The sequence below is a fragment of the Phalacrocorax aristotelis genome, chromosome 3 (assembly GCF_949628215.1).
Source record: "Phalacrocorax aristotelis chromosome 3, bGulAri2.1, whole genome shotgun sequence".
Taxonomy (NCBI): domain Eukaryota; kingdom Metazoa; phylum Chordata; class Aves; order Suliformes; family Phalacrocoracidae; genus Phalacrocorax; species Phalacrocorax aristotelis.
This window is the reverse complement of record NC_134278.1, coordinates 1333507-1348644: the sequence shown is the minus strand read 5'-3', so window position 1 is coordinate 1348644 and position 15138 is coordinate 1333507.

Below are 15138 nucleotides of genomic sequence, written 5' to 3'. Positions count from 1 at the left end.
AACAAAATACAGGGCTTGGATATCTGTATAGGGCCACAGAGCCAGAAGGCTTCCATGGTACATCTCTGTCGTCCGTGCAGAAAGCAGTCGCACCACGGGAACAAGATGCAAAGTCGTCTTGGTCCTTCCTAACCCGCTTTGGCCTGGGGCTGGTGCTTCTTCCCTTCCAGTGATCCCAAGCTCTTCATCTGCACCTGGAAGGGGCTCAGAGAGCAGAAGCCAAGCCAGGGCTTGGCTCTGGGCTTTGCAGCTCCTGGGGCATCGCCTCTGTGCATAGAATCATGGAACCATTAAGGCTGGAAAAGACCTCCGGGATCACCAAGGCCAACCCCCAACCCAACACCCCCAGGCCTCCTAAACCATGGCCCCAGGTGCCACGGCTGCACGGTGTTTGAACCCCCCCAGGGACGGTGACGCCCCCACCTCTCTGGGCAGCCTGTGCCAGGGCCTGACCCCTCTGGCAGGGAAGACATTTTCCCTCATCTCCAACCTAAACCTGCCCTGACGCAGCTTGGGGTTCTATCGCTTGTTACTTGGGAGCAGAGACCGACCCCCCCCTCACTCCAGCCCCTCTCAGGCAGTTGCAGAGAGCGAGAAGGGCTCCCCTCAGCCCCCTCTTCTCCAGGCTAAACCCCCCCAGCTCCCCCAGCCGCCCCGCAGCACACTTGTGCTCCAGACCCTGCCCCAGCCCCGCTGCCCTGTGGATGCTCAGCCCTGTCCTGCCCCGGCCACTCTCGATGCAAACCAGCCCAGGTCTGATGGGTGGTGCAGGCTACGGGAAGGGGTTCCTGCAAGGAGGACACCCAAAGCAAGGGCCTGAACTTGGTCTTCTCCTCTTGCCACGTCCCGGTGCCTCTGGGTTTGGGTGTCCCTGGCTTTGCCCGTCCCCCAGCCTGGCAGCACCAGCTGCGTGAACTTTTCCTGCACCAGCTCATTATTTTGGCAGGTTTTTTCCCAGGGGAAGTTCCTGAGCCACCCATCACCCCCAGGTTTCAGAGAGGGGCTTGATAGACCCCAGCGGGCTGCTCTAGGTTCCCTGGGGTCATTGGGTGCTGCAGGTGCAGGTGGGCAAAGGGGGTGTCCGCAGTGTCCCCTGGGGCAGCGTTAGGCTGGAAAATGGCTGTGCAAATCTCTGACTGCACCCCAGCCCGGCATCGCGGTGGGGGTGGTGGGGTGCCCCGCACCCCAGGGTGGCAGCGCGCACCCATCCCGGCCTCCTTGGCATCGCTGCTCCCTAATGCATCATCAGCCTCTACAGCCAGCTCGATTTAGCTCCGGTAAATGGCTTCGTTTCCTGATCTGATTTTTTCTGACGTGAAGCCATTCCTGCCCTGCGAGCTGCTCTCCCCGCCGCGGCGGCTGGGTGGATGTGGTCCCCAAGGACCTGACACTTGTCTGCAGAGGTGAGGGGGGAGCCAGCCACCTTCTCCTCTGCCCCAGCAAACCCATAAAGGCAACCAAAGCGCTGTGCAGGACACCAGGACCTCCCCCTCCCCCAAAATACCCCCTCCCCGCACCCCCAAAACAAACCCAGCCCAGCAAGAGACGCGTGATCCCTTAAAAACCCAATGAAAACACCAAAATGGTTGTTTGTGCCATCTGGAGCAAAAGAAAATGGAATTTTAATTAAAAACTCATGAGCTAGATGCTATAAATACATCGTCTTGCTGTAAGTTATTCACCCATCAGGAACACAGGTCCCGGGCTCAGTGAGAGGAGCAGGGTTGTTTTTTTCATTTCTGGGGATATTTTTCTTTCCTCTTGCTTTTCCCATTCAGCCCAGCTTCTCCCCGAGCCCTGGCAAGCGGCAGCACCCGAGCACCCGGTGCACGGTGGTTTGGGGGAGCCCTGGCCGAGCTCGTCACTCTCTGCCCGCGGGGCTGGAGGCCGGCAGAGATTGCCAGCCCTTGGGCTGTGGCCAGCAGATCTGGGCATCGGCGGAGGGAAGCATCACTCCGGGTAATCTGGGGCCTGGGTTTCTTCTTTCCAAGGACTGGGAATAACACACAGATCAAACCAGCAGCTACCTTGGGGAAGCAGCAAAGTTGTGGTAGCAGACCCCAAACTGCCAGGTGTGCTGCTCCCCCAAATCAGCCCCTCTCATCTGCCAAGAGGAGACTCAGACTCACCTGCCCTGGCAGTGCCTGCGGCTGCCTCGGCTGAAGATGGAACCTGTTAACCCTGAAGCCTAATGATGGACAGCTAGAAGTAACAGGAAAGGAAAAGCTTCCTGACAGCAGCACTGGGTGGGATTAAAAATTCGTCTGGCCCACGATCTGGTCTCTGTTCATGGAGAACGGGGACAGCCCCACATCGGGACCGGAGCAGAACAGCCCTACCCCTCTCTGGGCACTTCCAGCATCAGGAGTTTACGGGTGTCCCAAAGCACGTCCCAAAATACCCACACTGTGGTGGAGATTTTGGGAAAGTGGTTTCATCCCAGAGGTTCTTCAGACCCAGGGTTTTGTTTAGGTCCTTCTCAGGGTCCTACACTGGGAATTAGGTGGTTCCCAGTGAGGCCAGTCCTGCTCCCAGTGCAGTGAAATACAGGTAATACCCTGCTGTGCAAACAGGCTCTGCCTTCGGATCTCTGGGAAGCTGGAGACCCTCACCGGGGAAGTGCTGATCTCCTCTAGCATGGGAAACCTCGGAGGGAAGAGGGACAGGAACGAGCAGCAGGTCTATCAGAAGAGATCTCAAATCCTCCATGTTCACACAGAGAAAATCTCCCAAAAAAAGAGCCCTGGGTCCCTGCTGGGGATTTCATTGCAGGGTGCTGCCAGGCCCCACCACTGCCCGCTCCTGGGTACGTCCTGTGCAAGAGCACATGGGATTCGAGCCCTCCCCAGGCTGCTTCCCAGGGAAGAGAGAGCAGAGCTGGCCTGGGTGAAATGCAGAGCTCTGCTTGCAGGGTGTTACGGGGCAAATCCACCCCACGGACCCCTGCCCCAGCCCAGCAATGCTGCTCTGGCTTCTGCAGCGATGCTTTTGTGAGCAGAGGGTCTTGTCAAGGCTGCCCGATCCCACCCTGGGGGAGGGTGACTACATGGGTGAGGAGTACAGAGATGTCATGAAATGTTTGGGTTTTTTTTAATAGTTTGACAGATGAAACTTTTTCCTGGCACGAGCTTGCACTCTTCAGCATTCATTTATGAGTCCTGCTAATAAATCACGGAGCTGCTCTGCTGACCCCAGCCCTCCGGGCACCGTGGACCTTCCCAGTCCTGCAGGAACAAGGAGGTTCTGGGCAGATGTTGTCTTCTGGATCCAGCAGTGCCGGGAAGAGTGGGACCTGCTTGCAGCTACTTAGATCTTCCCGTCTCCAGGAGGTTATTGCCCTCTTGGAGAGCTCCCAAACCCACGTCGGTCAGAAGGAGTGATGCAGTGATTCAGCATATCCTCCGCATGGTGTTTAAGCCAGGGGTGAGATGAACCACCTTCTGAGATACTGATTGCTCGCTCTAGACGATGGAGGGAGACAAGCTGCTGGACTTCAAATAGATGTGAAACCTTCAGCTACAGAAACGACAAGACTATCATTATTTAAGTAGATCAAGCAAACCAAAGTTATTCAGCTTAAAATGGGGCGAGGGAGGGCTCGTCAGGGCTGATCTGAAGCTTTTTCACGTCCCGTGCTCTAGCAGGGCTGGCGAGCAGGGGAATTCTCTTTCGCGAGTGCTTTTTTAAGAGCACACACTCTGATGGGCCGAGAAACGAGATCAAACTGATGGGAAACTGGAAGGCACCAGAAAACTTTCCCGAACGCATGTTGTGATTCATTTGAAGTACATACTTTTGCTGTCACCAAAAGACAGAACCAAGAATGCTAATAAACTGAAAGCAATGCAAATATAGAGCAATGCAGTCAAAACAACGAAAACCCAGCATTTGTTCTGATTTTAAGTGACACACAAAGGCAACAACCGCCGCGCTCAGGAACACGCCAAGGGAGAGCTTTGCAAGCAGCTGATAACCCCAGCGTAGGGGTGGCTTGTTTTCGCCTCCGCGGCATCGCGGGCTGCGTAGAAGCAAGCTTCCCAGCCCAAAACACAGCAGCGCCATTTCCAGGGCAAAAAACACCCTGTCTGGCTTCCTCAGTCCGAAAGCCCAAGCCTGGTACCTCGGCATGACACGTGCACAGCCAGAAAAGGATGCAGGAGGACTGACGTAGCTTGGGTTACCTCTCGCTGTCCGGCACCCCTCAGGGATGCTGCTTGTTTCCCACCGCCGAGATCTGGGAGAAGCTGGTGCCCAGCGTGCGGTTGCCCACGCTCCCCCCCGTGCCTGCACCGAGGTCCCTGAGCATGCAGCTAACGTGGGCACAGGGTCCGGACCATGCCCCCTGCAGCGCACAGGCACAGCCGGAACGGCATCGTTTCTGCTCAGCGAAATGAGCGGTGGCACATCCAGTCGCCCAGCCCCGAGCTGCCCAGCACGCTGCACCAGCCCAGGCAGCCCGCCCCGGGGGTGCGCTGGGGTGGGATGGAGCTGGGCGTGCCCCGGGGTGGGCGAGCAGGAGGCGTTGCTGGAGTTTGGCCGTGGTTACACCCTGCTGTAGGTGCACCCCCAGAGCTTGGCTCCAGAGGGGCTGCCATCCCTTGCGCCTGCTCAGGGTGGGGGCATCCACTGTGCCCCCTCAGCCCCGTGCTCCCAGCATCACTGAGGGGCCGCACGTGTACTCCAGAGCAGCACCTTCTCCCTCCCCAGCACCTCCTCCCTCCCCAGCACCTCTAACATAGCAGCAGCACCCCAAAATGGGTGGGATTCAGCGAGGTACAAGCAACCTTGGGGTGTTCTGGGGTCTGCCCTCGTGCCTGCAAGTCCTCCTGCCTCCCCACACCGGGAAGATTTCTCCGGGGCCACGCTGGGCTTACGTAAAGCACGGCAAGCTGCAATAACAACAGGGCTGTTCAGTTGGCTGAGGTCGAGCCGAGCCGCGAGGCGCTGCCAACGTCCCGTTCCCCTGCCAAGAGCACAGCGCACAGGCTTTCGGCACCTGCTGGGAGCCTGGCTCAGCCGAGGGGTCACTGCTGGCACCTGCCCGGCGCTTTGAGAAAGATCTCTGAGCTTTGGGAAAAGTCCCGGGTTATGTATGGGAAGGGTATAAGCGGCGAATGGTCACACCATGCCAGATCCGTGCCCGTGGTGCTGGTTCTGACCGGGACCGCTGCCAGATGCCCAGGGATGGACCCAGCCTAACGAGAGTGCGAGGAAGCATGTGGAGGAAGGCTGGAGGTGTTTTGCTAAGAGAAGGGCAGTGAAGGCGCATTGGACCCCTCCTGCATCCCGGGCTGGTATTTGCTGGTCACTAGTGGCTGGAAAGATGTGAGAAGCCTTCCTTTGCTATGCTGAGACCTTGCAAACTCATACCACCGATAAGCCAAGCGAGACCACCTCTAGCTGCTCCCTGGCCACAGCGTGGAGGAAGAACATCATCCTGGCCGTGCTGCTGCTCCCTTATGAGGGCAACAGGGGGACAGGAGAGAAGAGACACGAAGGTGGGTTGGCATATGGGGTAGTGCTATAAAAATGGGATGACGCTGGTTGCTCCTTATGGCTAAGCCCGTCCCGGTTACGTCTGGGGAAGCAGGGATCCCACCAGTAGGATCTCTTTGGCCTCCCGGGAGCTAACGGGGAGAGCAGCTGTAAGAGCAAAGCCCACCCTGACCCACCATCACTGGGGAAATGCCAAGGAGGAGGCTGCAGCCTCTTCCCCTAAAAACCAGCAGTGAAATGGGTTGTGCTGCTTCCCGAGCTGAGCAGTTTAATCCCATTTCTCAAATTGTTTTGTTTGTTGTCACGACAACCTGGGGTTTTCAGGAAAATTGAGTTTTCTCAACTAAGCCTTCTCCCTGGTGGGCTGGCTCCAGTCCCAGATGACTTTTATAAGGGACCCTCTGGAGGGAAGCACATGGGATGGGTGATGCCGGGGCTGGGATGGGTGATGCCGGGGATGGGATGGGTGCTACCAGGGCTGGGATGGGTGCTGCTGGGGCTAGGATGGGTGCTGCTGGGGCTGGGATGGGCCTTGGTGATGGAGAGATGAAACCTTCTGCTCATGGGAACATCCAAGCGCTGGATGTTCTGCAAAGAGGGAAATCGCAGGAGCAAAGGGCGTGCAATGGGCCTTGTGCAGGAGGAAAGCGCAGGTGGTGGCTTCACAGGGCAGAGATCCTCTTCTCCTTCCCCACAGGTGCCCAAGGAAGTCCCCTGGGGAGGCAGCTGGCCCAGGGGCTGAGCTGAAATCATCCCTTCCCCAAAGCTGGAGCAGGGGCCACTGCTCTGGGACCATTGCTCATGTTCATTTTGGGGTTTTCCTAAAAGGACCCTTTTTCCTGAGAGCTGAGCATGCCCTGGCTGCCAGAGGGCACGGGGTCTCCCAGGGTCTGGAGCTGCACATGGTGTGGGCAACTGTGGGGAACAGGACCTTGGAGCAAAGCGGGGGAGAAACAAACATCACGGGAGACACCGTCTGGCCACCAGCATCTCCAGTCCTGGAGACAGCGAGCATCATCTCTTGGCATCAGTCCCTGGCCATGGTTTGGCCTTCGGGACCACCGTGTCCCCACAGCTGCTGGGAATGATGAAAGGATGGAGGTGCTCTAGCAAAATTCCCATTTTCTTCTTTCCAGCTGAGGGCTGCCCCATTGCTGCGTCTGTCTGCGCCGGCTGGGCCACCCACTGCCTTGCATCCAGCTTCAGAGGCTGCGTCCCAGGGCCATGGCCACAAGCAGAGCTGGATCCAGCCCCTTCCCATGTCCCGCTCAGTAATCCAGATGGCTCATCCGCGGGATGCTGTGACCCAGATCACGTCCCTTCTCCCACCCCAGCTACGTGAGAGCCTTTGCCAGGAGCACAGGGGCTCCTGGCTGCCGTGGTTCGTGCCACCCGGCGCTGGCATCAGCTGACAGCGGGTATTTAACTGCGTGTGGGTACCAAGGGCAAAGCCCCAATTCGTCTCTCTTCCAACCAGCCTGAAACTAGGCATCGGTCCACACAGTTGGCTGCGGTTCATCCTCAGTCAGGCAGCCAAGGATTGCACTGAAAAGCCTGGGAAAGAGCGGAGAGAAGGGGACAGTTGGGCTGGGAAGAGAGGAAGTCCTTGCCTCTTGCAGGTACCCAGGGAAAGTCACGCAGGGCTGGGTAACTCCAGCCAAAAACTGGGCACGGGCTCCTGCGGCACCCGGGACACTTCTGACATTTGTATTCTCAGCAGCGAAAGGGCAAGAGGCGTCACAGGTGAGTCATGGGCATGGACGTCCAGGAAAATATGGAATAGAAATCTATAATCATCTTGCCGTTCTGAGGTCTGAGGCTGGGAGCCGCAGTCTGCCAAGAAGAAATACAAACATTTGGGTTTTTCCCTTTAAAAATAAAAAGGAGGGGGGGAAATGAAGAAGAGAGGGATTATTGAAGGATGCGGCGTGAATCATAGGGTACAACTGGAGGTTGCTTTCCAGGAGGCCAGAGGAGCAAAGCACCGAGTTAAAACGCAGAGCACAATAGCTGACACAATGGGATGAGGGACGCGTTCATCTCTGCGGCTTTGCTCCGGGTCTGCAAGGCCACGGTGAGCTGGAGGAGGCGTGGGCTCAGCAGGCGGGGGTGTCTCAAGAGGACCTGCTTTTCAAAGAGTCTTTTTGCTCTTTCTGCTGTCTGGATTCGAGCACCCGCTGAGGAAGGCTGGTGTCGTTTCCCAAAACCTTCTGCCTGTGCCTGAGCTGGGAGCTGGGGAGCTCAGGGGAGCGTGTTCAGACCAAAAGTAAGTATTTATACCCCTGATACCAGGTCACGATCCAGATGCCCATGGGTAGGTGTCTAGTGCCATTCGTGATGCCCTCAGGTCCCATCTGCTAGCCCAGAGAGCCACGGGCCTCCCATGAATCTTTTTCCATCTCAGCCAGCCGATCGGGATGTCTTGGGCATCCTCCCAGGTCCCGTGAGTCCCTCAGGTGGATCTGGCCACCTATGTTTGGGTGACTGACGTGAGTCCGTAACATCGCTCTTCTTCTCCTCAAAGGGCATTTCCAAAGGGCAGCTCATCTTAGTTCATCAAGGCACAACAAGTTTATCTCATTGCACCTAGGTATTCCTGCTTTTCTCCAGGGACTTGCAATGGGTGGGAGAGTGGCCGGCTTCAGTGGAGGTGTGTGAAGCTGGGAGTGGAGGCTACCCTGCTGAGGAGCGGCCAAGCTCAGGACATGGCTCGCAGGCCTGGACTTTCCTGGGAAATGCATTTATGAGGAGCACCAGGCACCGGGATGGGTGCATTGGGTCCGTCCATGTGGGACCTCTTCAAGCAAACCCAACCCAGAGGTGGCGTTGAGGAGAGCGGGGGGTCGGGACGACAGTCGCTTGCGCCAGGGCTGTCTCTGCAAGCTGACCTCGTAGCTGCGTGTAACTGCTTAGTGGACCTATGTGTAACGCTGAGAAGATCAGGCTGGGTCTTCAAGAGGTAGCGGGGCACACCGTGACACCGCCGGTGGTCACCAGCCTGTGTAAGATGGTGGGGGTCACCCAAGACCTGGCTGCAGAAGAGTGACCCAAGCAGCTACCCAATGCTACACACCCTTGAGCAAGGAGGGGGCAGGCAGGGGACAGGGAGCAAAGCTCAGGCCACGCTCAGCTGGACTTCTGTTGGCTTGTGAGCTGCTGTTGGGTCTCGTCACACCACCAGACCACGGGGTTTGGGACTCTGCTTGCCAGGGGTCTAAGTGGTCTGTGGTGTAAGAGAGGATGTAAAACTGGGATCTCCTGCCCCCAGGCAAAACCTCCTGCCTGTCCTGAGCACTCCCTGGCGTGTCCTTGTTAACCTGCCTTTGAAAATCTCCCTTCACTGACCTCTCATGGTCCAGACCAGCAGTTTGCTCTTCTTTCTAGAAAGATTTTCCTTAACCTTCATCCCCCTTGCTGCATTTTGAACCTGGGCTTTTCTGCTGACCACCAGGACACCAAAGACTGGACGGTTTCTTCCTATTTGCAGATGTATTTTTTGCACTTGAAAACCAGGGCCAGGTCTCCTTGGCACTGCCTCTTCTCTACACTAAAGCAATTCCCGTTCCTCCTGACTGCTGTTGCAGGTCATATTTTCTGGACCACTGGAAGCAATCAGAGCAAAGGCACCGGCGAGCTGCTGTGGAATCTCAGAGCATCTGCACTGGCCCCGGCAGTGGGTGCAGGCGAATAAAAGACACGAAGACAGCCGAGCTCTCAGCTGTCGCACCAAGAGCTGTTTGAAGCAAGAACAGAAAAGCATCGGGGAGCGGAGAGGCATGAAAGCCACAAGCGCCTGATATGGCAGCAGAGGAATGAAATCAGAGAAAATCCAATTTCTACTGGAGAGCAAAAACGAACTCTGACAAGCGAGGGGAGGAAGGGAACCGCGCGTTCCCAAAACCTCCGCTTCCCCGGGCAACGCGCACAACCCAGGCCGACAGGCAGCAGCGCAGCCCTGGGCTCGTGGTCCCCAGAGGGATGGGGACCCTGAGCTGTGCCCTGCAGAGCCGGTGCAGGCAGCCGTGGGCTCTGCCCTACCCAGGGCTGTGCTCCCAGCCCAGCTCGTTGCCCAGCGCTCTGCACGGTGCCCGTGGTTACAAACCCCTCCGAGACCAGCAGAGAGGAGCCCAGAGGGGCTGGGGATGGGCTGCGCCAGCGCTGACGAGCCCTGATGGGCTCAGGCTCCATCCCAGCCTCGTGACAGCGGTGAGGACCTCAGTGGGGACCAGGGCAGCTCTTGCACATCAGCCAGAATCAGGGTGATGGCCACAGGGATGGAGCGGGGTGCTGCTTGGCTGTGTGGGGGCTTCCCGGCCGTCTGGCTGAGACCTTTCCAGCCGTCGTCCCTTGGCAGAGCTGGGTGCAGATAGACGTACAGGTGAATCTCTGCTGGGGCATGAGCCCAGCAAGGCTCAAGAGGCGGCTGCTGGCCTCTGTCCCACCACCGCTCTCACCATCTCTCCTTCCCCTTGATAAGGCTGCTTTATCAAGGTGCTTCTCAGATGGAAAAAGGACCGTGGGTCCACAGCTCATCTTGGAGGGGCATATGGGCATGTCCTAACCAGCCCTGGGGAAGCACTGGGAGGCAGAAAGGGTTGCTTGGAGCTGGTTGGCATGGCCGAAACCAGACCCTGGCTCAGGAGTAACAGGGTTATAGCACTGGTGGCGCGACGCCTTCCCAGGCAGCATGTGGGAGATGGGGAGGGGATCGCTCGTGGCCAGTCTCCTGCCTGCTCTCCCTGAGAATATCATTACCAGCTTTTCTAACCCATGTTCTCTTAGCACGCCCACAATGCTTACGCTGTAATTTTGTGTTTTCCTCTCTAATTACACAAATAGCCGCACAAAGGCGGCTCCCAGCAGGTAATGAGCATCCTGCCCGCGAGCAAGCAAGTCTGCCGTGGGTATCTTGCAGCCTGGCAGTGCCTTGATCCTGCCTGGACTCACCGACTGCAAGAGGTGCCCATCTCCCTCGGGAGAGTTTTGGTGTCTGGGGACCAGGGAGCCAGCTTCTGTGGAAACAAGCTATTTCCCCTCAGAGCCTGGAGGTTTCATCTCCCTTTATGTTCATCCTTGCAGGTAAAATACCTGTTCCTGCAGGTGATGCATCTCATGGATCTACATGAGCATCTGCACTGGGTCCTGAGGAGGGAGAGAGGTCTTGCAGGGGCTTGGGGCTGCGGACAAGGAAAAGACCAAGCAGCAACAGCCTCTGTGAGAGCTTCGTGCTCCTTTTCTGTGGCTTCAGGGTCCTGCAGACGTATGATGCTTTGAAGAGATGTTACTTCTTAGTTATTATCTTTTTCAAAGCAGGTTTCTGCTCCACAGAAAACCTTGCAAAATAGCATAGGAAGTCCATATCCTGGCTAATCTGCTGGATCTGGCCAGACTTGCCCCACTGAGGCTGCAGGAGACCCTGCCATCCTCCCTGCCTCGCTCCGTCCCCTCCACCCTGACTCCCCAAGGCAGGCCTGGACCCCACAGGTGCAGAAAACCCCCTCCCCAGCTGCAGGTGATTCTGCTCCCAGCACCACCAACTGCAACAGCAGCTTCCTCAGCTCTTTCTCATCTCTTCCTCATCATTTCCCAAAAATCGCATCCTCCATCTGCTCCATCGTCCATGCGGCTCTGCCCCACGTGCCACGAGCTGCCTGCCACGGCCCTGCCTGCGCTGCTGCCAGCTCCCGGGCCCCATGGATCGTCATGCTGCAGGCAGCTCCCTTTGCCGTGCATCCAGCAGGTGAGATCTAGTAGGGATGAGAAGACAAGACGCGCCACCCCCATCCTCCAGCTGCCCCTCATGACTCCTCTAGAACCACTTCTGGGGCTCGAGCAGCACATTTGAAGGATGGAAGCTGGATCTGGCCAGCCTTGGATGTGCAGCACCAGGCCCTGCTTTGGCTGGCAGGAGCATCTCCACCAGGATGATGCCCAACACCGGCTTTGTCAGTCGGATGCTGATTAAAGCCCAGACCCCCTCCACCTCCCTCCTCTGATACAGGCTGGTAATGCTGGCGATGCACCAGTGGACTTTAACTCCAGCTTAATTACGCTCCCTTTCTTTCCTTATTGTTTCAATGAAAAGGGATCTGAAGAACAAACTCCAAACTGCTATTTTAAGGGCAACAACCTAATGCACAAAAAAGCCCACGTTTCTGCCAAAATGGCATCGCAACGCGGCGGCGCGCTTGGCTTCTCTTGAAACCGAGCCCCATGCCCAATTTAGGCGAAACTATTTGCCATCAGAGGCAGATAGTGCAGGGTTTCCTCAGACCCATCTCCTCGGATAGTCACCGTCGCAGGACACGATGGCTCTTGCCTCGTGCCCCCTGCCTGGGGGTCAGGGAGGAGACGTTTGCAGCCAGGCTGGTGGTCCCACACCCCATCACAGCCCTCCTGCTGCATCCCACCTGGATGGATGGGGTAGATGGCAGCTCTGTATGAATTGAGGTGGTGATTTTTGTGGGGAAGGGACCAGCTTCTGGCATGCAGGGACGTGGCGCTGGCCCCTCTGTGATGTCCCAGCACTGCGCAGACGCAGGCAGGGCACACACAGGGGTCTGCTCTCCTTCACCTTGAGAGCAAAACAGCTGACGGGAGCCATCAAATATTGATGCTTTCCATTTATGAGGCCCTCAGAGCCGGGTTGCGGTCAGCGGAGGGGGAGGCAGATGCTCTCCATCTCTTCCAGAGTTGTGCAGATGATCAATGACAGCACTGGGAACACAAATAGAGACCTCCCTGGTGCCCTTGTCCCTGTCCCATCGGCTGTGAGCCGGGGATGCCATTGGTCCTTGCTCTCACAGATGGCTGGCCACTTCGCCTGGTGAACCCGGTGATTTTCTGCACCCTCCTCAGGATGTCCCAGCTTGCCATCATTCTTTCCAGGCACCTGGGGAGAAGCAAAGCCAGCAGCCCCAGGCTGCAGAGACCGGCTCCCCCTCCATAGCAGCCCACGGCCCCTGCAGGTGGTTTCCCATCGGGGATGCAGGACACGGGAATGGCAGCATCAAGAGCACAAGCTCAGCAGGAGATGCTGCAGAACACCCGGGACGTTTGCTGCTGAGGGGTGGCGCAGGGCTGGGCAGGACTCTGCTGGCAGAGGGGCTCGTTAGTGCTGCGACACACTGAGGGCATCGGCTTGGCCATTTTCAGGGGATGGAGAGGGTTTGGCCGGGGTTAGGGTTTCCTTTCACTTGCACTGGGTTTTTTAACCTCTTCCAAGCACCTGCTCAGGGCTGCTGTTAAAGATGGGGTGCTGATTTCGTGTCTTTAGGCTCTCCGCAGGAAGGGCATGTGGGGAAAGCCTGTATCAGCTCTGAGCCCCAAGGAGCTCTCAGGGCTCTGCGAGAGGGACCCTGGGCTGGGTGCCTACAAGCCCAGCACCCTTGCTGAGGTTACACCGTGTGTGAAGGACACCCAGAGGTCATCCCTGAGCAGAGACTTCTCCTGAACATCTTCCACTGGCCCCTGCCACCCTCAGCACAGTCCCCGATGTCTCAGTCGGCCCCACGGCACATGGTGCACGCTCAGGTACACCCAGCCCCAAGCGCCCACCCCCTGCCCCACCATCCCCGGGAGGGATGAGTGTGGTACAAGCACCCTGGGCAATGCCACCACAAACCTGCAGAGCAAAGCTGCTAAAAATACCCTCCATGTCTTGGAGCAGTGACAGCTAAAGCCTCCTCCCCCTGATTTACAACATCTCCAGCTGCAGCGTTGGCTCCCTGGGGCGTCGTGGCTGCACTGGTCCCTGCGGGAACCTGGAGACTGACTTTTGGGGTCACTTTCCCAAGGACAGCAGGAGAACCCCAACACTTGGACAGCCCTACAGCCTCTCCTCGGGGATGTGAACGAACATCCCACCACCAGACACAAGCCCACCATGAGCCATCAGAGAAGCCTGGCGGGGACACGGGATGGGAAGCAGGTGACAGGGACATGTCAAGCTACAGTCTGGACAGGAGCTGCCTTGGAGCCAGATGTCCACAGGGGACTTTGGTTTGGGCTTGGGAGTGGGAAGAAGTTCCTCAGAGCCCTGCAGCCCTGTGTGTGCACAGCTGGTTGGGGAGCAGCACCCAGAGCCTGAGATTTGGCCCCTTGTAGCCGAGAGCAACTTCACCCCAAATTTTGCAGCAGTGTGAGCTGAGCTTTACACGTGAGGATGCTGAAAGCCCTGTCCTGGGGTCAGAAACCGGTGTGGGCTGGTGGCCCTGTGTGCAGCACCAAGCACTGGGAAGGTCCTGGCCAGTCCTCCCCATCCAGCGCTGCCAGCACTGGGACATCGGGAGCATTTGCAGCTGAAGACCTGACCTTTTTGGGACACCTACCCCTGCAGGTCTCTTGGGTGGGAGCTCTGCACCCCTTGGCACCCTGAGCCCTTCCTCAGCCCTGCCTGCAGGGAGGGGGGAGGCCAGGATGCCCCCACATGTGGAGCACAGACAGGCCCCTCACTACTCTGAGGTGGCTCATCCTCTGTGGCAGCTTTCAGGGCTCCATGTTTTGGGGGAGGCAGGGTCAGCAAGGGGAGAACAGGGGGTACAAAGGAGCCCGGAGACCCAGATCCTTCCCTGCCCAAAACCCCCGATCCCAGAAATCCAAAGGGAGGAGACTGGGGGTCCTCCTCCTGCTCTTCCCCTTCCCCATTATTTAAAAGGGTGAGAAGCCACCCCAGGAATCAAATCCACATCTTTAATCCCACCAGCAATAAGTCTAGATGTGGGCTCTCTATGCCCTCTGAGAAGACCCCAGACCCCGATAAATTGGGCCTTGTGTGGTTCTGTGGGTGACAGCCCCTGGCAGACCCCCCCATTACTGTCAGGGGACGAGACTGAGCCCTTGAGGCAGCCTGGAAATATTGGAGCACCACGGCGGAGCATCCCTCACTGCTTGGCGTGCCGCAGGTAGGAGGATGCAGCATGCTGCTCCTCCCTTCCCAAATCCCCCAGCTGCTGCCCAGTGGGAGCCCAGTGCCCCTGGACACTGCTGGTCTCCTCGAGCAGGGAAACGGGGGTGACAAGAGCCCACTAAGGGCTCTGCCAGTCGGCTGGAACAGCCCAGAGACAGTCAGGAGAGCCCAGCTCACCCTCACTTACAGAAACGGTAAATTCGACCTGGAATTACCCCATTTGAATAACTGTCTTCTCCAGCAAGGAGTGGGCAGACTGGAAGATCCCCAGACCCGCAGACATTTGTCAGAGGGCTTCGCTGTGTGGGAGGCGATGCTGTCATCCCCAGCCCATGCAGTCCCAAGTGACTCCATTCAGAAATCACTGACAACGAAGGAAAAAAAAAAAAAGGAGGAGCATCAGAAATGTAGGAAACGCCAGAATCCTGGTTGCCTGGACAACGAGGTTGGACCCCCTTGTCCGCACGCCTGATGACTCAATCCTTAATAACACGACCGAGGATCGGTTGTGCCTGCAGGAGCCCCAGCTCACCCGAGGAGCAGGAGCCGTCACAGCCAACGTGTGAGCACACACAGCCCATCTCTCGCCTCCTCCGGGCCTGCCGACGATGTCTCCCCAGTTAAGGCTGGGCACAGGCTTTTGCCTGATAACCAAAGAACCGCCACGCTAGGATGGGGGCCGGCCAGCTCCTGGTGTCACTGGGGACACGGGACCTGGGGGTGCTGGGGGGCAG